This window comes from Macaca nemestrina, chromosome 16 (genome assembly GCF_043159975.1).
Source record: "Macaca nemestrina isolate mMacNem1 chromosome 16, mMacNem.hap1, whole genome shotgun sequence".
Classification (NCBI taxonomy): domain Eukaryota; kingdom Metazoa; phylum Chordata; class Mammalia; order Primates; family Cercopithecidae; genus Macaca; species Macaca nemestrina.
This window is the reverse complement of record NC_092140.1, coordinates 49,936,074-49,956,993: the sequence shown is the minus strand read 5'-3', so window position 1 is coordinate 49,956,993 and position 20,920 is coordinate 49,936,074. Positions and strand designations below refer to the sequence as shown.

The following is a 20,920-nucleotide window of genomic DNA, read 5'->3' as shown; positions in this document are numbered from 1 at the left end:
CAAAATTGGCTGGTCCTGTGTCCTATATTTTGGAACATTTATTTGTGGAGTCCTGAGTCATCATGAAAGTAACATACTTATTAGATAAACCACTAGGAAAATTCAAAAAGAAGATTCTACCTAAGCTAGCTATCAAGATATTCCTGCTGAGGTCTTGGCTTGTGAGTTAAGATGTTCTCATATCTCCAGATCATTCCAGGAAACAACTGAGTAGTTTCAGTGACCATGGGCACCACCACATGGATAATATCGGTTACTCAAGTCCTGCCTCAATTTCAGACCAGAGTTCATTGGTTTAAGCCACAAAACTTCCGGGTGTTGTTTTAATTGCAGATAAATAAAATGAATTACATTGTTAAATTAACCTTATTTATTCTCTATAAGGTCACTGAAATATATTGAGTTCTAGTAAAGTGCGTTTTTAGCAACATATCCCAGAAGTAATTTGATCAGCTTTATAAAGTTTACACTGAAAATGTCAGTTTATTTTAAGGCAGCAATGATATTGCTAACCACTCAATTATTTTTCAAACTAAGTAACACCTCAAGGGTAGCTCTGCCACATAACACCCAAAATACAAGCCCAAAATTTAAAATAAACTCAAAATAAAATCAAAAACAAAATAAACACATAAAATATAATAAATACAAAGAAGGTATGAAGCATGTAAATCACTGTTTAGAATTTCTTTCAGAGGTTATATAAGCAAGTCACTTTAATATGTATTCTCTCACAAAACTAACAGTCATCGAGCCAGCTGGTTTTCAATTGATTCTGACGTTTGCAATATAAATGACCAATTTCTGCAACATTGATTCAACAAGTCATGCAGTCGATAACATAACAGAAAACGCCATGAAGAACAGACTATTTTTGAATGTTTTATTGCAAAATCTTGGCAATAGCTTAATAACACAAACTATATTAATGTTTATTCTTTCATAAAATAATCATCTAAGTCTTTGAGAATAATGCCCTAAGAGCAACTGTAATATCTCATAGAAAATTAAATTTAAAATATTTGTACTTACTTATAAAGCAAAATTATGTGATAAATTGTAAAACTGTAAATACAAAGCAATATATTAAAATGAGTCAACACATTAACAAATAAGGAATAAACTTGGCACTACATAAATTATTTTAAAAGATAAAAATGACAGCTAAATGTCTAAATCATTCTGTTTAATATTACATTTTGATTGTTCTCAATAAATAATAATAAATTATTTGGCATTCTTTACAAGTTCAAATCTCAAAAAAATAAGAAATCGTCTCTTGTTTCTTGTCTCTAGGTCTAAAAATATTAATTTTATGGATTCTATCCCTTCAATATTTAAAAATTATTTTTCACACTAGTTGCAGGTATTCAGTTTGAATGTCTCTGTGTCTTCCACGTTAACTTACCTAGGTTTGGAATGTATTGGTCTTGTGGTAATACCATGTTTAGTATTTTGAGGAACTACCAGACTGGTGCAAATAAGAGAAAATATCAGAAGTTCTGTTTTTATCAAGCATACATTTAGTGTGCATGTGTCTCTATGGGTTGAGGGTGGAGATGTTGCAGAGAAAATACAGTAAACAAATGAATAAACTGTGCACTGTAGAAAATTAAAAAGTGCTACAAAAAAAAAAAAATAGAGAAAGACAAGGGGGCCTAGAAAAGTACCAAGGTGGTAAATGTGAATGTTAGTGTGGAGCAGGTTATTCTAGAAAGCCTGCACTCCCATCCTGAGGTATTTAGGCACTGACCTGAAGAGGACGATAATTAACTATATAGTGATTGCAATGTAATATTTCAAACAAGGACACAGGGTCAAGGCTATGAAAAGCAAGCAAATTTAACATTTTGGAAAGATGGTAGGGTGTCCAGTAAGTATAATTTGGCTAGCCAATGAGATTTTATTTTACAGTTTTTAATACTCTTTCTTGTATTTCTCAATCTTTCCTTCCCTGCAAGTATTATACAATATATTTGATATTCTCCTCAGAATTGAATCATTTGTAAATTTTGTGTTCTCTCTGATTTGATTCATATTATTAAATTATTCAATGGAACAAAGACCAGGTCAGACTCCTGAAATGCATTATTAGAAAATTCCTTGCTGTTCATAAGTGTCATGATCATCACATTTTGCTCATTAAAAAATTTTGTTTTTTCAAGAAATTTATTTTTCCAACTTAAAGGCATTTTAAAATTTTATTCTATATATGGACAATCACATCTCTCTTTAAATATTTAATATTTCGGCCAGGTGCGGTGGCTCACACCTGTAATCCCAACACTTTGGGAGGCCAAGGTGGGTGGATCACGAGGTCAGGAGATCGAGACCATCTTGGCTAACATGGTGAAACCCCTTCTCTACTAAAAATACAAAAAATTAGCTGGGCATGGTGGCGGGCGCCTGTAGTCCCAACTACTCCGGAGGATGAGGCAGGAGAATGGCGTGAACTCGGGAGGCAGAGCTTGCAGTGAGCCGAGATCCCGCCACTGCACTCCAACCTGGGCCACAGAGCAAGACTCTGTCTCAAAAAAAATTGAATATTTCAAGAGAATTTGTACAATCTTTGTATAAAATTATATATAATATGTATCATGCATATAATTTTCTAAATATATAATATATATTTTGTCAAAGTAGGGTGCAATCTCTACTACTTCTGGTGGTTAAATAGAAACTTTATGGAGTGATGGATTACAGACTAAGACTTAAATAGGGGGAGCATAACCATGATTCAAAATAGAAGGAAGAGAAGGATCAACAACTCAGAGATGGGGAAATATGTATTCTGGGGTTGGAAAGCAGTGTGGTTTCAACCTGAAGTGTTACATCTAAGCTAGAAGATATTTTAAGGCCACATTGTGAAAATATTTTAAAAGAACTGTAAGACATTACAAACTGAAAAAAAGGAATTAGAAGGTTTTGAGTTAGTTTTTTATACCATGAATTAATATTTCTAGGAATAATGTACGTAGAGTTTGGAAGTTGTAAGTACCAAGAATAGTAAGAAGGGAAAGGTCTACTATCACTTCAGTCAGAGGGGAAGACAAATGTCACAAATTTGGGAGGGTGGGAAAATTATAATACCGAAAGACCAATGTCTACAACTGTCCCTAGGTCTTAGTAGATTTCCATGAAAATATTGAATTTAAAAAAATCTGAATTAGTTTATTAGTCTTGGTTAAACTGAAAATTAAAAGATGAGATATAAGGATAAAATTAAGTTTCTGTGTAACACAAAAACAAATAAAACCGTACACGCATATAACCAGAAAATTAATCAGATTTTAAAGTAAGAAATACAGAGGAATAATTATTTTCTGTATGTTCTGTTTCAGCCAAGTCTGTGACAGGGCAGCCTGAATGGCTAATGCTATTTTAGAATTCATTATTATAAATATAACACATAGATCAAAAAGGTTACAGTCTTTCTGGGTATTGGTCAGAAAGTATCTGGTATACAAGGTATAGTGTTTACTCCTAAAAGCCACTTTCCTATTTTGCAGGATAAAATTTAAAGGCATGTTTAAGGCTTTGTCCAGTTAAACGCTAAACTTTGTTTGGGGGCCTCCTTTCAGCTACCACCGCCTCTTACTTGTTTACCTGCAAACAACTTCAGAGCTTTCTTACTCAAGTCTTACAAAGGCCCAGAATCTATAGATAATGTTATATTGTTTACTTGAAATTTGATAAGAGAGCAGATTTTAGGAGGCTTCACCTGCCAGGCACACACAAATGGTAATTCTAGGTGGTGAGTTAATTAATATGACTATAGTAATTATATGTTAATTAACATGAATGTGGTAATCACTAGACACTGTACACATACATAAAATCATCATGTACACATTGAATGAAACTAAGGAAAAGAGGAGAGGATTTTGATAAAGAGCAAAGTAAGGGCCCTATCTATAGGTAGCCACCTTCATTGGGAAAGGCAGAGGCTACCTGCTGAATATAATATGCACCTGTGGCTATTATTTTGCAAAGGACTTACTTGGCAGTATTCACCATTCCACAAATCTTGTTTTCTCTCATCCTCTCATTTAGTTTACAGTTTACTTTTGCACAAATTTTAATGATTCTCTTTTATTCAATATTCAAGTTCCAATAAAAATTGAGGCTCTCGTGTGAAGACTTTCCCAAGTGTTCCAATCAAACAACAACCTCCTTCTACCATGTTACCACAGCAGCTCATAGAGATGTTTGCTTGAAGAATCATAATATCATTTTCTTTAGTTTTATTTATCTGTTAATATTTTTTCAGTTGCATATAAACACATACATGACAAATCAAGACATAGATTTCACTTTAAAATGTTAAAATAAAAACAGCCAGTTGTGAACAACTGTTACAGAGATTTGTATTCTTCACTGTTTCTTGGTTAGAAGAAAAAGAAAAATAAACATCTTACTTTAATGTTGGAAATATATTTGACCTTTCTTAATAATAATAATCTAACATATCCCAGGGCTTTAGGAATATTGTAACTTTGGGACCTAAACTTTTATTGGAGCCTTTCCAAAAAATCACCAGGTGAACACATGTAGGATTGAGTTAAGAGTGATGAGAACAGAGCTTTAGAAAGGACCAATTGGTTGCAGGGTCCCTGCTGAATAATAATAATTATTATTATACGGAGCTTACAAACTCAATAAATGGAAAGATAAAATAACAGTGTCAAACAGACGTAGTGGAAATGAGGAAAAGTCATATAGGAAAATGGGAGTCTATGATTAGAAGAAGGAATGTTAGAGGTACATTTAAGTTTTATTTAACACAGAGGAGTTGCAAATAGTGACAAAATCCAAAATGACATCTTGGCTACAGAAAGACGCACAGAGAAAGACATAGGGAGTTGGAGAAAATTTAAAATTCTGAGGTTCTAGTGTAGCATTGGTCATTCACATAAACAGTAACATCAACAATAAGAATAGGCTGGGTGCCAAGGATTTCAATTGGTTCTGGGGAGTGTTGTTGAAAGGTTAGTAGATTGGAGCAATTATGAGATGCCAGAATTATTCTATACAGGTGTGGAGGATCAAGAATTTAAACATAAGAGGGGAACCAGGTGGATTGTCAAACCACCTATATATAGAGCAAGGAAAAAGGAGTAAACGTTTTTGACAGAATTTGAGTGGAAGAGATATCTAATGTATTAGGCCATTCTTTCATTGCTATAAAGAAATACCTGAAACTGGGTAACTTATAAGAAAACAATTTTCGTTGGCTCACAGTTCAGTAAACAGCGCCAGCATCTGCTTCTTCAGGGGCCTGATGAAGCTTTTACTCATGGCAGAAGGTAAAGCAGGAGCAGGCACATTTCATGGCCAGAGCCAGAGCAAGAGAGAGAAATGGAGGAGGTGCCACACACTTTTAAACTACCAGATCTGTCAGACCTCAGTCACTATAGACAACACCAAGTCATGAGGGATACGCCCCCATTATCCAATCACTCCCACCAGGCCCTACCTCTAGTACTAGGGATTACAATTCAACATGAGATTTACGTAGGGAAATTATACAAACTATATCACCTAGGAACTGAAGATTTCTTTCAGTGGAGGCAAGGATGGGATATTAAAATATCCTGTCAAGATATTACAAAGCCTTAAGTGGTAAGCAGAATTGTTTAATACATCATGGGTTCTCTAGAATATGCTGTGTTACCATTTGGCGTAGAAGGAAACACTGCAATTATAATGTTCATAACAAAATCTACAGAACAATTTGGGGATAAAGGAAATAAAAAGGAGATGGGACAATGGCCTTCCATTGATAGTAATGTGATAATAATAGTGTTTATGGAATGAATACAAAAATATGTTGGTATTAAGTGGGCCTCAAATTCCAAAAGGAGGATGATCAAAATATAATGCAATCTAGAACAAGTTTTCTTACATATAGTTAGGAAGGTTAGAACGTGGTGATTTTTTAAAACTATCAGTAGAAATAATTTATTATTCTCAATGCTCTCCATACCAATTGAGCCAGTTTTAGTAACTGATTTTACATTTGAAATACTTTCACACTTTTTCTTATGAATGAACATAGCAAGAGATCTTAAAATATTAATCTTCTCCAAAGCCCTTATAAAAGAGAATTTCCCCATTTATTCAGAGGTGCATGTATGGCTCTAAGATAAAATAAGTTTCTTATGAAAGGAATGCAAAGAGTAAGAAACCATGTTCAGTTTTGCATCTCCAAATTAGGCCCTTGAAGTTTACGTAAAATTTAGTAGCTTTGAAAAATCACAGATTGTGATTTGCATAAACTGGTATTGTTAAGAAAAGTCACGGGAAAGTTTTCTTTTCTTCAAATGTGGGTAGTAATGGATACCATCACTTTTTTACATTATAAGGATTAAATTAGATATCATATTTACAAGTTTCTTTATACTTTATATATTATAGCTTTTTATGAGTGCTAAATCTTGTCTCAACAATTACGTTACCAATATATTCATTACTATGGCCCCAGACAAGCAACCTCTTCGTCACCTGGGAAGTCATTAGAAATTTAAACACAATAACCCCAATATAAACTGGTGCAAGAGAAATTTGAGAACCACTGTTCTACACCAGTAAATTGAATTAACTGGTAACCACTGAAGAAAAGGAACCTGTTTAGCCAAGAAACATGTGGTTCTAGGATAAAAACTCTGTTACAAACGTTGTGACAAAATATCTAAAATATTTCATTTTTATACAGCTACTGTGTTTACATGGATGTTTTGACAAGGAGAAATTTTTCAGTATGATGGAAAATGATCACATGGATTATAGAGGAGTTGCAAGATGAATTAGATCGAAATATCATTCCAGCAGTGTTGATAGTCAGATATAAATGAGCCTCTGTGTTAGCTATTAATCTTGGCTAACTTGATGGGGTTATGTATTGTTAGTTTCTTCTTATTAACATGTATGAATTTGTTATTGGTTTATGTATGTATCCATCTATTTGTGTATATTTCTGCTTGGTTCCTGCTGTCTTCTTAAGTGTTAAATGTTTTACATTTTAATTGTTTAAACTTAAGCATTTATGTAGTTTAACATTCACTATAGTTGTAAAAGTTTAGTTATACCAACAACAAACCAATTTTAAACAATATAAATTGATATCATCTTTTCCCTTTCCACCTTATTACTGTGATATAGTGACCTTTCAATTGCAGCTTTGGAGTTATAATAATATAGGTGGTAGTGTCCGTGATATAATTCTCAAAATGTTTAATGTCAATTCTACCCCTCAAGGAGTAAATTCTATATTGGAAGCTGAATATAAGGTTAGAAGTAGAGGTCAAAGCATAAGTGCGCTGGCTCAGTCATACTAATAAACTCGTATACTCAGTAGGCTAATAGAAAATGAGCAGAAATAGGTGAAATCAGGGAAATGTAGACCTTCAGTTATGGGGATGAATTACTCCCAAGATCCTGAATCTGACTGATTCTTGAAAACCTGCATTTGTCTGACTAAACATCAACAAATATATTTACTTATTCTTCTACAAGCCAGATCAGAAATATTCTAATATTTGTTAAGTCTGAAACATAGATCCAACCATTTCAAAGATTATATAGTCTTAGAAGTACATAGAGGGTTTGTTTTATCAGCAAATAGAAAAATACTAGGTGTAAGAATGCAATAGAAAAAAAAGCACAATACACACACACACACACAAAAACCCCACATATATTCAGATGGTGCTGTATCTTTACTTGCTGTGGACTACTGCAGACATCATATAAATAAAATATAATACATCATTAGATGCCTGCAATTCCCATTTATCTATACAATTTTAGTTGATGCCACAAATGAAAAGTAGAAAGTGGATAATGGTGGATGGTTGTGTGCACTTGAATAAATAACCAGGGTAGCAAAAGTGATAACTAATAGAAGTTCAGAGAGAAGGAATGTAACAGACACAGAGATAATTTACTTTTCTAAAAAATTACAGATTATCTTGTAATTTATAAACTCTTTAACTTGCAAGCATTTATACTGAAACAAAGCTGACTGAAAAAGATAAGTTTACAGATGTTTCAATGAATTAAACAATGAATTAAAGTGAAGCAAAGGGGTAGAAAATATTAAGTTAAAATTACCAATCTGAACTAATACTGACAACTGCTGCATTTCATCTTGAGAGTTCGTGACTTGGAGTTTTGAGTACAAAATTAATGACACGACTCTTTTGGAAAAATAGAAGAATCTGAAAAAACTTTCTAAAAGATATTTTCAGCTGTTTAGGGGAGGGGGGAAGAAAGCAGGTCACTGATCAAGAAGCAAAAGCTTTCTATAAAAACTGAAAATATAGTATGAGAACAGACTCATTGGTCAAATTCAAGTTTAAATAATTCTTACAAAAAGATTGAATTTATCAATATCACTTATTGTTTTTCAGACGGATATACTCCCTTTATGATCCTAGGTAGAAGTGCAGTCATGCACCACATAATGAAGCTTCTGTCTGCCATGGACTAAACATATGATGGTGGTCCAATAAGATTATAATGGAGCTGAAAAATTCCTATTGATGAATTACAGTGTAGCCATCATAAAACCATAGAGCAATGCATTACTTGAGTTTGTAGTAATGCTGGTGTAAACAAACCTATGTGACTACACAGCCAGTCACATAAAAGTATAGCACATACAATTATATATACTACATAATACTTGATCATGAAGATAAACAACTGTTACTAGTTTGTGTTTATTATTCTTTACTTTTTTATCATTATTGTTTGTACTCCCTATTAAAAATAGAGAAGTCTACCTATTAAAATAAAAGTTAACTGTAAAACAGCCTCAGACAGGACATCCAGGAGGTAATCCGAGGAAAGCATTGTTATCACAGGAGATGACACGACACAGGAGATGCTAGCTCTGTATATTTTAGTGCCCCTGAAGACCTTCCAGTGGAATAAGATAAAGATGGAAGACAGTAGTATTGATGGCACGAACCTTGTATAGACCTAGGCTAATGTTTGTGTTTGTGTCTTAGTGTTTAACAAAGGTTAAAAAGTGAAAAAAAAATAATAATTTGAAAAATAAAACTGCTTATGGAATAAGAATATAAAGAAAAATATTTTTGTACGGCTACATTGTATGTGTGTTTTAAGATGTTATTACAAGAATCAAATTTTTTAATTAGAAATTTTGTAAAGTTGGCATAAGTTGTTTTATTTATTGTTGAAGAAAGAAATTAAAAAAATAAATTTAGTGTAGTCTGTGTACAGTGTTTATAAAGCATGGAGTAGTGTAATGTCTTAGATCTTCATGTTTGAAACCACCCAACTCTCCCATGGAACTGATGTTCATGGTTTCTTTTGAAAAAACTTAGAAATTGACCCCCTCAGTCTAAAACTTGAAAAAAGCTATGTTTGTCTTATCTGAGTTCCTTTCTTAGGAAACCAACAATAAGCCTTCCCAGATAGTATCAAGGAACTGAAACTTACCAAATCACTGCATCTGGACAATGAGACCCCTCACCCATCATGACTGCCTAACTGACCACCTAGTTCATTTTGACCAACTCCTCTTCAGTAACCCTCTCTTAATTCCTATTTCCCTACACATGGTTACATTTCTTTCCTGTAATATAAACCCATAATTTTATTCAATTGAGGAGATGAATTTTAGAGTGCTCTCCCATTTCATTGGCTGCAGCACCCAAGTAAAGCCTTATTCCCTGGCAACACCCGTTGTCTTAGTGATTGATTTTCTGTGCAGCAAGCAGCAGGGCCTAGATGGTACCCCTGGCCTTTTGGTAACATGTTCACTCACTGCTCACTGACTCACACAGAGCAACTTCCAGCCCTGTAAGTTCCATTCATGGTAATTGCCCTATAAGCACCAAACAGTATTTATGATACCTTATGCTGTAATCTTTTTATCATTTATGTCATATTTTCAGTTATCCCTTTTCTAAGTTTATATATGTTTAGATAGATAACTACCACAATAGTAAAACTGTCTACAGTATTCAATGTAGTAACATTGTATATAGGGTTATAGCTTAGGAGCAATAAGCTATACTGTGCAATCTAGGTGTGTAGGCTATGTCATCTAAGTTTGTGTAAGTATACTCTACAATGTTTGTACAACAATGAAGTCTCCTAAGGATGCATTTCTCGGAATGTATTCTCCTCATTAGGGATGTGTGATTGTAACTGACATACCATGTCCTATTGACTAGAAAACTGTAACAGTGGAAACTTGCTATGAAATTTAAATATATGCTAATAATCTTAATCAACCTTTTGCATCAAAAGCAACCTAAGTTAGAAGATGTTTTTACACTTAAATAGTATTCCACTTCTCAAATAAGAAGTGATTTATACAAATAATGTTATCTGAATGTTTGAATCTTGAAAACAGAGTGTCAACAAAATTTATTGCCTAAATTTTCATTAGTCTTTGACTGTGAAACTGAAATTAATTAGTTCCAAGAGTGTAAAATATCATCTTTACATTGTATTCCATATAATTTTGTCTTAGCATTAAATTAATCTTTTCAAACACATAGTAGTAAGATTTAAAAGGTTTCTTGTTGACTCTTCTTTTTATTTTTATTATTTTTTATTATACTTTAAGTTCTAGGGTACATGTGCATAACGTGCAGGTTTGTTACATGTGTATACACGTGCCATGTTGGTGTGCTGCAACCATTAACTCGTCATTTACTTTAGGTATATCTCCTAATGCTATTCCTCCCTCCTCTCACCACCCCACAAAAGACCCTGGCGTGTAATGTTCCCCTTCCTGTGTCCAAGTGTTTTCATCATTCATTTCGTACCTATGTGTGAGAACATGCGGTGTTTGGTTTTTTGTCCTTGCGACAGTTTGCTGAGAATGATGGTTTCCAGGTGCATCCATGTCCCTATGAAGGACATGAACTCATCCTTTTTATGGCGGCATAGTATTCCATGGTGTATATGTGCCACATTTTCTTAATCCAGTCTGTCATTGATGGACATTTGGGTTGGTTCCAAGTCTTTGCTATTGTGAATAGCGCTACAATAAATATACGTGTGCATGTGTCTTTATAGCAGCATGATTTATAATCCTTTGGGTATATACCCAGTAATAGGATGGCTGGATCAAATTTTATTTCTAGTTCTAGATCCTTGAGGAATTGACACACTGTCTTCCACAATGGTTGAACTAGTTTACAGTCCCACCAACAGTGTAAAAGTGTTCCTATGTCTCTGCATCCTCTCCAGCACCTGTTGTTTCTTGACTTTTTAATGATCGCCATTCTAACTGGTGTGAGACAGTATCTCATTGTGGTTTTGATTTGCATTTCTCTGATGGCCAGTGATGATAAACATTTTTTTCATGTGTCTGTTGGCTGCATAAATGTCTTCTTTTGAGAAGTGTCTGCTCATATCCTTCACCCACTTTTTGATGGGGTTATTTTTTTCTTGTAGATTTGTTTGAGTTCTTTGTAGATTCTGGATATTAGCCCTTTGTCAGATGAGTAGATTGCAAAAATTTTCTCTCATTCTGTAAATTGCCTGTTCACTCTGATGGTAGTTTCTTTTGCTGTGCAGAAGCTCTTTAGTTTAATTAGACCCCATTTGTCAATTTTGGCTTTTGTTTCCATTGCTTTTGGTGTGTTAGACATGAAGTCCTTGCCCATGCCTATGGCCTGAATGGTAATGTCTAGATTTTCTTCTAGGGTTTTTATGATGTCAGGTCTAACATTTAAGTCTTTAATCCATCTTGAATTAATTTTTGTATAAGGTGTAAGAAAGGGATCCAATTTCAGCTCTCTACATATGGCTAGCTAGTTTTCCCAGCACCATTTATTAAATAGGGAATCCTTTCCCCATTTCTGGCTTTTGTCAGGTATGTCAAAGATCAGATGGTTGTAGATGTGTGGTATTATTTCTGAGGGCTCTGTTCTGTTCCGTTGGAATATATTTCTGTTTTGTTACCAGTACCATGCTGTTTTGGTTACCGTAGCCTTGTAGTATAATTTGACTCTTTTTAGCAGTAAAATCCAAGAAACTTTAGCTTGATGTGTAATTGAATCTATGTTTAATATACTAAGCATAAATGGTAATAGAAGTCAAAACATACAGTTAATAAAATACACAAAGTAAACAAAGTAAAAAGATATCAGTGTCTTTGGTTCTTCTTTGTTCTTTTCGTTACATTTTGGTTGTATAAGGATATAAGAAGCCATCTTCTCTTGAGATTAAACTTTGCACATTGCAAAATAAAAGTAAAAGAAACAGAAAACAATAAAACATTGTAATACTTACAAATAATTTAAAATCTTAACATTCAGATATTAAAAGAGAGAACATTTGTTTGATATTTGAATACATAGCCACTACACATATTCCTGTGATATTCTGTCTAATGGAAATCAGCAAATATTGTGGATTAAAGACTGGATGCATCTTTCAGTAAGAAACACACTGTATGATGAAGGAATTTTCATTAGTTTGGACTAGAAAAAAATTCCTGCCAAATACAATGATTCTAGTTCCAGCTTTTCCATATTAGCTGCTATAGTCACAAAGGATTCTCTTACTCTATTATGGTCATCCACTAATTACTCAAGTGTTTTACATGAAAAAAAACACAACACTTTCTGTAGGATGCATATTCTTTTAACACTTTTTTGGCATTTCTATTAAAGTTAGTTTTTTTTTAAAGTAAGTTTTATTAGCTAATATTTTTTATCATGGTGGACTTTCTATCACATCAATTAAAAAAAGTTCTCTCAAGATATTTAAAACCATTTTATTTGTCTCAAATTTTTGCATACAAAAGTCTGTTAATTCGAATCTGTTTTAGGAAAAAAATCTGTTGGCTGCAATGAGACATTGAAAATTTCCTTAGTTGTAGTCTGAGTCAGCACCTGCATTAGATACTAGGTTAATTTTTACTACATATATTAGTAGTCAAAAGTGAATGTTTTCATTCATTAATACTTTATACATTAAGATATTGCTCATATTTTTCTTTAGTTTGGGTAGTATTAGCCCAAGCTAGCACCTAACAGTCATGCTATGAAGCAGAAGGATGGAAGCTAATCTGGACTGAGGGCCATCAGAACAGTGGTCATCTCTATTGACACTGATTTAGTTACCTAGTATTATCTCTTCTGCTTTCAAAACCATAGAGTACAGTATGTCAGAAGCTGCTGATATTCCCTGTACCTAGAGTTTCAGTCATTCTAACTCTCCATCAAGAGTCAGAGATTCATCAAAAACCCATTCACTCTTAATGCCTCTGCTCTCCTAAGATAATATGACAATGAACTATTATACACAGGGTATTGTGAAAAAGTCAAGAAAGACTTCTGAGAAAATATGCCTTTTGAGACTTAATGAAGAGCAGGTGTTAGTCACATATAGTTGTGAGATGTTGGATAGGGAACTATCTTAAAGACACATAGATTAAAATAAATAGGATGGGGAGTGTCTTGGGAGTTGATTAGGCTTCAAGATCATGAATGTTGAGATAAGAATGACAATGTGAGCAGGTGTCAGAATGCAAAACTTAAAGAAACATTTCTGTCAGTTTAAGGAACTGAGAATTTACACTAGCTAAGATAAAGAATAATTGCAGAATTTTATCTGGGATACACCAGAATCCAATTTGTTTTTAAAGTGGTTAACTCTAGCTATGAAGAAAACCTATGTGATGAAAATAATACTGCAGATGAAAAAAATTAAGACATTTTTGTAGTCATATAGTTAAGAAAAGCAAATATCTTGGCCTAAGACAGAGATAAAAATATAAAGGTTTTTTGAATGTGAGAGGTTTTTCAGATTATTGAAAGCCATGAATATAGTAATAGGAGGAGTCTAAGACGAGTGTCAGTTCTTTTCTCTTGGATAACCGAATTAATAGAGAGGTCTATAATCAAAATACAGAGCAAGAACTTTAAAAGGCAAGATAAAAATCCAATGTTTTAATGTTGATAGTATGGTGCCCATGGAAAATCCAGGTAGAGATATTCAGAAACTTATAATGTGTTTCTTGGTCAGAAAACAGTTATAAGCTGTAACACTGAATTGTATTGTGAAGGCTAAAAATCATACCTATTCTTTTTAATTCTTAGTTGGGATCTTTGGTTAAATCTAAGAATCAAATGGACAGAAGTCAGATTGACAGGAGGAAAACATACAAGTCATTAAGTTTTACATGTACAAGGTGATCTTCACAAGAGAGTAAAGACTTGAATAAATAGCCAAAGCACAAAGCTTTTGTACCTTTAAGTAAATAAATGATACACTTGCAAAGAAAATGTAAGACAAAGGGGTTTGGGGCTAGGGGCAGTGAGGAAGTAACTGGAAGATATATGGGGCAGGGGGATATCAAACTAGTGAAAGATAATAATTTGTTTAGTAAGTTTATTTGTAGAGATTCTTTGCGACCTCAATTCCCAGCCTTTGGTGATAAGTGTTATTTTCTCATCCTGGTACGGAAGAGAATCTGTCTCAAAGAAATTTTTGGAAGGGGTACTTAGTTTTATTTTTGAGACACGGTCTCACTGTGTTGCCCAGACTGGTCCTGAACTCCTAACCTCAAATGATTCTCCCGCCTCACTGGGATTATAGTCGTGAGCCACCACATTCCACCAATCAAATAAATTGTTGTGGCTTACTATGAATAGAAGAGGACAAGATAGATAGCCCTTTCTGCATCTGGTGTTTCTCAAATGAATATAATAAGTAGGCATATTTTGAGATGTCATGACCTTAACTCCTTTAATTGAGGCATCAGTAGAGTATCGCTGGTGATTGTCTGAGGGAAACACACAAGAAGAAGAATGGGCTAAGAATAAAACTCTGAGTAAAAAGATTATTTAGTGGATTGGAGAAAAAAAATCCCTTGAAGATTAAATGGTACATTAATCAAAGCAGTCTAAGGAAAGGGAGGATAGCACAGTATCACATTAGATATGGGAGCAGAGATTTCACGAAGTGAACATCCACCAGTGCAGTAGAAGACACAAGAAAAAAAAAAAAAACTAGCAACTAGCATATTATTTATAACTTAATAATGTTATTGGCAAACATATTGGTGAAAAACAATTTGAATTGTCCTGTAAGTTACTGGGAAGTAAGGGAGAGAGAGAACATGTGTGTATTCCCTTTCAAGAAATTTGGATTAAAAAAGACAGAGTTAGATTGGACCTACCACTCCATACAAGGTCAAGGCAGAAAAACAAACCAATAATGGAATGAACAAGTATGAGTAGCCTAGAGAAAAAAAGAAAAATGGACATATAAGAAAGATGCAAGAACCACAGGGAGGTGTGAACATAGAATCACTTAATGGGATTTCTGAAAATAAGCTCAAAGACATGCTCTATTCAGCTATATTTAACTTTTTGTTTTGTTTTGTTTATTTGTTTAGGATATCGCATATCTACATAGTACTTCCTAGAGGCAAACTCATCTATTGTGTATTCATTCTGGGTTATAATTTTGGTATCAATAAATCTAATCTGTGTCAGAAATATAAAGAAATGGAAGAGTCATATTTAATTTTTATTGATTTCTAAGTATTTCCTTAAAATGTGGGAAGAAAATAGAAGAGTCATAGAAATATGCTGGAGGAAAATTGAACATATTCTTTTGGAGGAATTCAAAAGCTAGTGAGATATTTTGCTTGAAAAAAGTAGGAAAATATAACATGAGTTCACATGAATATTTAACAGACTGATATATTCTATTGAAGTTTAACAAGCAGCTTCACATCCCTTCAGTCTTTCCACTCCTGACTGCACTAACACCTGTTTTACTCAATTCTGAAGTAAAATGTACATCAGATTTTCTTAGTGGATTGTAAAAATGTTCAAAGGCAGTCCAGGGTGAGGATGTGTTCCTGGTGCAAATTGCTTTTTAATATTTCTAGACATATAAACCTCCCCTCAGCCATCCTCCTCACACAACTTCATATTAACCTAATGATCTGACTATAACAAATTGTCTAAAGCATTCTGCTGCCAAACTGCTTTACAGTTAAGCTGTTGCTTCATGCTTGCCCCTTTTTGTTCCGCCAAATAATTTGCTGTTCATCTCCGAGGCATAGTAAAAAGTGACACACAGGGATTTGAAATGGATGTAATCATGTACACAGAAATACAAATATCATTAATTTATTTATCATGTATTCTACAGTGCGTATTTAGTATTTAGTATTAGAATTATAGCTTTATTGAGAAAACATCGTATAGGGAGATTTATTTTATTGTTGCCTACCATTCAAAAATAATTATTTGTTAGTATATCATGATAATTTACAATAATAAATATTGCATAGCGTTTCCCTTTTCAGAAAATGTTTTATAACTCTTAATTCCGCTGTTAGATGAGCATCTTATAATTGTACAGTAATAATATGTGTCTTCTATGTGCCTCAGGTTTAATGTTTAACTTTGATTTAAGTGGCATTTGATTACAAAGGGAATATACTGTTCCTTTTCTGAGAAGGATCCCTGTAAGTCATCAGCACAATGCTACAGTTACCTAGTGAAACCCAGATAATGACAATTGCCTGATTATTGTTAACAACCACTGTTTTATAAGTTTCTTATTCTTCAGATCACTATAGTCATTTAATTATTCTGTATTTTATTATGTTGACTTCATTTAGCTTTTAACTACTCAGGATTTTTACACTGAGTTATGTTTAAATATTTACCTTTATAATTCTCATAACCCAAATTTGGATGCAGTATAGTTTGTAATTTATTAAAGCTTTTTAAAGTACATTTAAATAAATTTTTCTCTACATTTATGAAAAAATTAAAATGGATGCTTGTAACTCATTGATTTGGGTAATTTCTGAAAAGACTTTTACCTGGAAATACAGTAGCAGTTTTAGGGGGTGGTGGGCTTGCATTATGTAATTTAATCTTTAGGTCAATGATATTTATTAATCTGAGTTAATTTGTTCTAGGTATGGTTTTAGAATATATTCACTCTTTTCTAGTAGCTAATTATTTCTAAATATATTCACCCCGGGCTGAAACTCCTTGGAATACAATTATTTTTAGAATAGATGCTCCATATCCTTAAATTCATACTATGTTATGAGTAAAATACATAAATATATTTAATGAACAATATGAGAGATAATTTTCATAAAAATAAAAGTTTAGGCAAGACTAATGTCTTCACGTTCAATTCAGTCAATTTATGAGTGGCCTGTTCTTTCTCCTAGAGGCTAACATTTTGTCATTGTCTTCAAGCAGAAGGACTTTCTAAGAGATCTTGGATATGACCAGACAATTTTGCAATTAGTTTTCCCCTTCATTGATAGGGTTTTTTTTCTGACTAGCAAGTTCATGATTAATTTGCAAATCAAAAAATTTCAGAACATTTCTTTCTTTCTACTTCATCCTCTGCAACATTGACATTTGTGACCAGCCTTGCCTAGTCACACTCTCTTTACTTCACATCTGTAACCCTGCACTTGCCTTTATTTGATTTTTTTTTTCTTTTAGATTGTTCCTATTCTTTCCTTCAGTCAGTATGTCAGGCAGTCAATAAAAAGAAATAATCAGAAATAAACTTTGACCACAAGGAATTCAAACAAACATAATACAGTTTTTAAAACCCTTATTTTTCTATTTATTTATTAGAGACTCATCAATTTTTCACAACTTCAAATTCTTAAAAGACTCTCAAACACTTCTTTTTAATTTCAACCTCTACCAAAGTTCCTGTGTGTCCAGATCTTGACTTTTAACAAAAATACTCAGAGCTTGAGATATGAGTGATGTGATAGGTACTTGTTGAGACCTTAGTCAAATCCCTTACCATTTTAGCGTTTCTTTTCCTGTCTTCTAAAAATGAGATTAGGCTAATTATTGAGACCCTTTATAATTCTAACATTCTAGAATGCTCTGGATCAGTTCTACCAGGAGATTCCAAAAGCATCATCTCCTTTTCACTCCAAATCAGTTTCCCCTCAGAAATTTGTCAGTTAAGGTTACAATGATTATCAACAAGTAGATAGACACATAGATAGGTACATAGATAGATAGATAGATAGATAGATAGATAGATAGATAGATAGATAGATAACGTTTCTTGTCCTTCTTTCCTAATATAATTAGTTGCCTGATGGCAAAAATAAGAAACCCTATCACCCTTATAAATTTTTTATGTAATTCAAGAGGTCATTCAGGGTATAAAACAAAAAGTATATTTATTAAGTTGTACATATATGTGTGTTTGTGTGTATATGTGTGTATGTGTATGTATGTATGTGAGAACTCCCAGGTGAAAGTTGTAAAAAGAACTGAAATTATAAAATTAGCGTATTGGATTCAGTTATCGCAGATTTTGTGGTTACATTTTCTAGATATTTTTCCACATATGATTCTATAGTTTAGTGTGTATAAAATAAGCCAAAGTCTGGGAAAAAGGAAGTGACAAGAAATGCAGTTGGGGAAAAATGCAAAGGCAAGATACTGAAAGGCCCTGTATATCATGTTAAGGAGTTTGAATTTTACCTTAAAGGCAAAAGACCAAACTAAATTACAATTCCATAGACTTATGGCATGATCATTTTCATTTAAAAAAATCAAATTTTGCACCAGTGAAAAGATACATTGAGGCACAACTGGAGGCAGCAAGGTCATTTAATAGGCTCTGCTGGTATCCAGATTTGAGACGATGAAGCCCTACTCAGAGCCATGTCACAAGAGGTAGATAACATGACTGTATTGGAAAAATTGTAAGAATCTATAATTGATGGGGCATTTCTATAACAAATTTTCTATAGAACATAAGGTGGGCAAAAGTCAAAAATGACAACCAATATTACGATTTAAGCGATATTGTTGTGGATTGCCGTGCTACTCACAGAACCAAGGTGTAGATAAAGAGAAGACATCCTTGGGGATGTAAGTCGATCGTAGAATGTCAGATGCCTGTGGAATACGTAAGTAGAGTAGAATAAATAGTTAGCTCTATGGATATTCTATATGACCACTCAAGCATTACACAGGAGGAATAGCATAGCCAAGTGGTCCAGGTTGACGGTCCTACCTCCACTTTAACAGGAGCACCTCTATTTTTATATGTTAAATTTCCATGAAGTTTTTTATATGTACAGATATTGCTAAGACTTTAAGAAAGTTTGGATAAGATAACATGACAAGTTATTAAGCTCATGTGTATACATATTTTCTTAATAGAAGAAAGAATATGAGCAAAGTAAATTCTTCTGATTTCTGGTCCAGTGATCTCAAACTTGTCCACACACATTTATATGATTTAGAGAACTACACTTAACTGATATGGTGGGACATTCAGAAATACCATTTCACTGGCAGAATATATTCTATTTTAGGGATTGATTTTATATATATATAAAGGGCCAGATGGTAAATTTTTCAGGCCAGATTTTTTTTTTTTTTTGTCACAACCATTCAAATCTGCTGCTTGTAGAGCTAAAGCAGCCATAGATAATATGTAAGTAAATGGGTGTGACTGTGTTTCAAAAAAAAAAAAAAAAAAAAAGTCAATGATAAGAACAGTCACCAATGAGGTTTGGCCCACAGGCTGTAGTTGGTTAATCTCTGTACTATGTGATTCATTAGCCACGAAATCATAGAGATTGTATGACTCGGTTGAGAGTATTTGAGCATCTTAAGGGTATGTGTATAGCATATGTGATCAGAGAACAAGGGGATAATATTTTATTTGCCACTAAAAACACGTAGCCACTAGCTGGGCAAGGTAGCTCACATCTGTAATCTCAGCACTTTGAGAGGCTGAGGTGGGTGGATTGCTTGAGCTCAGGAGTTTAAGGCCAGCCTGGGCAGCATGATGAAACCCTTTCTCCATACACACACACACACAAAATAAAAATTAGCTGGGTGTGGTTGCATGCTCCTATAGTCCCAGCTACTGGGGAGGCTGAGGTGGGAGGATTGCGTGAGCCCAGGAGGTTGAGGCTGCACAGAACCATGATCATGCTATTGCACTCCAGTCTGGGTGACAGAGCGACCCTGTCTTAAAAACAAAAACAAAACAAAATAATGTGGCCATCATACTTCCCAGTCCCAGAAAATATTCTATCACATCCTTGAGAGATGTTAAACCTTGGTTCACAGTTCTTTGGAAAAATAGAGTTATTGTCTGTAAGCTAGTAGCTTAGGAAGAAGAAAATAATGTGTTCTTAATAGACTAATGTGTTCTGAATCTTATTTGATTCTTCTATATAAGTGGGATTAGGGAAATCATCTGTGATCATACTTTCAGAATAATTCTATCTTAAATTCGTGAAAATTAAAGTTGTCTTCTGACACTACAATGAGAACATTTGGCATGCTTTACCTTCGGGCAGACAGATTCAAGAATGTTTGACCACGCGGTTCTTATTAAAATTCAGCACTAGATTGTTAGCATTCTGTTCTGTTACAACAGAGCCAGTATACAGTGAAAAGAAATATGAGGAAGCTGAGGTATCTCTTCTACACACTTTTTCATGTTTTTTATTCTTTTTTTGTTGTTCTTTCTTTTCTTCCCTCAAGAGAAGTGATTTCTTGGCCCCTCTCTATTTGGGTTGCCAGTTCTTTTCTGATTCCTTTTCAAAAAAATGAATACTATGTCGTTGTGAGATGCATATGAATTGAACCCCAAAAGGAAGAGTTATTATTAACATTCAGTTGTTAAAATGTGGGATTATATTTATTTAATTGGGAGGCAAAGGGGATATTTAGACTTTGGCTCATATCCATGGTTAATTTTTTTAAAATCTTAATGCTCTAACATGCTAGACATTTCTTCAGGAAAAAAAAAAATGTGCATTTTTTAACAAGAAAAAGAGCAATCTTCTAGATTTTCCCTTTGAAAATAGTCAACATGAGTTGCCTTGAATATATAACACAAAATTAAAATGAAAATCACATAAAAGTAA

General features: G+C 33.6%; 1 long non-coding RNA gene across 1 annotated transcript in view; it reads right to left on the bottom strand.

Annotated features, from left to right (window-relative positions):
- The window catches only part of LOC139359225 (uncharacterized), an 81,118-nt gene that overhangs the window by 37,307 nt on the left and 22,891 nt on the right, over window positions 1-20,920 (bottom strand). The window contains exon 3 of the long non-coding RNA XR_011615140.1: window positions 18,860-18,926. This is a non-coding gene — a long non-coding RNA (uncharacterized lncRNA). The remainder of the gene's footprint in view (window positions 1-18,859; window positions 18,927-20,920) is intronic.